Source organism: Suncus etruscus, chromosome 4 (assembly GCF_024139225.1).
Source record: "Suncus etruscus isolate mSunEtr1 chromosome 4, mSunEtr1.pri.cur, whole genome shotgun sequence".
In the NCBI taxonomy this organism is placed as follows: Eukaryota; Metazoa; Chordata; class Mammalia; order Eulipotyphla; family Soricidae; genus Suncus; species Suncus etruscus.
The window spans coordinates 152,844,461-152,845,191 of record NC_064851.1 but is presented as its reverse complement, the minus strand read 5'-3'; the positions used below and the strand labels follow the sequence as shown (position 1 = coordinate 152,845,191).

Genomic DNA, 731 nt, shown 5'->3' with positions numbered 1-731 from the left:
CACCCTTCAGAGTAGAAGGAAGAGGGGTTAGGGACAATGCTAAAAAAAATTGCGACAGAATTGCCATAGTAGGCTAGATGATTTGACTAGGTTTCCTTTTTGCTTTTCGTTCTTGGTTTTTATTTCCTGGTCATACCTGGTGATGCTCAAGGGTTATGTTTGGTTCTGCACTAAGAAATTGCTCCAGGCAATGCATTGGGGGATCATAAAGAATGCTGGGGCTCAAACCTGGGTTGGCTGCATGCAGGACAAACATACTCGGGCCCCACTTCCCCTCTTTTAAAAATAAGAATCACTACTCAGACGGCATCCTCTCCATCTCCCTCTTTCAAAGGAAGAGGAGAATGAGTATCAATGGCAAAAGAAAGCAAAAGGATAATTGCAGAAGCAACATGTAGAACCAACTTCAAACTCAGAAGAGGAATCTCTGACGCTGACTCTCCCTTGTAGTTTGGGGTGCTCTAAAGATCAGAGAAACTTCTTTAGTAGTGAACTATAGAAAAGATCTCTGAAAGCATAATCTATTAGTCTATTATGTTGTTTTTCGTTTGTTTCTTTGTTTTTTGGTTTTTGGTTTTGGAGCCACACCTGGTGGCACTGGGGTTACTTCTGACTCTGTACTCAGAAACTGCTCCTGGCAGTTTCAGGGGACTATATAGATGCCAGAGATCAAACCTGCCGCATGCAAGGCAAATGCCCTACCTGCTATGCGATTGCTCTGGCTCAACTTT

At 43.1% G+C, this 731-nt stretch overlaps 1 pseudogene; it reads right to left on the bottom strand.

The window, feature by feature from the left end:
• Window positions 1-294: 294 nt before the first annotated feature.
• LOC126008214 (uncharacterized) lies at window positions 295-524 on the bottom strand (annotated as a pseudogene).
• Between the last annotated feature and the right edge of the window lie 207 nt (window positions 525-731).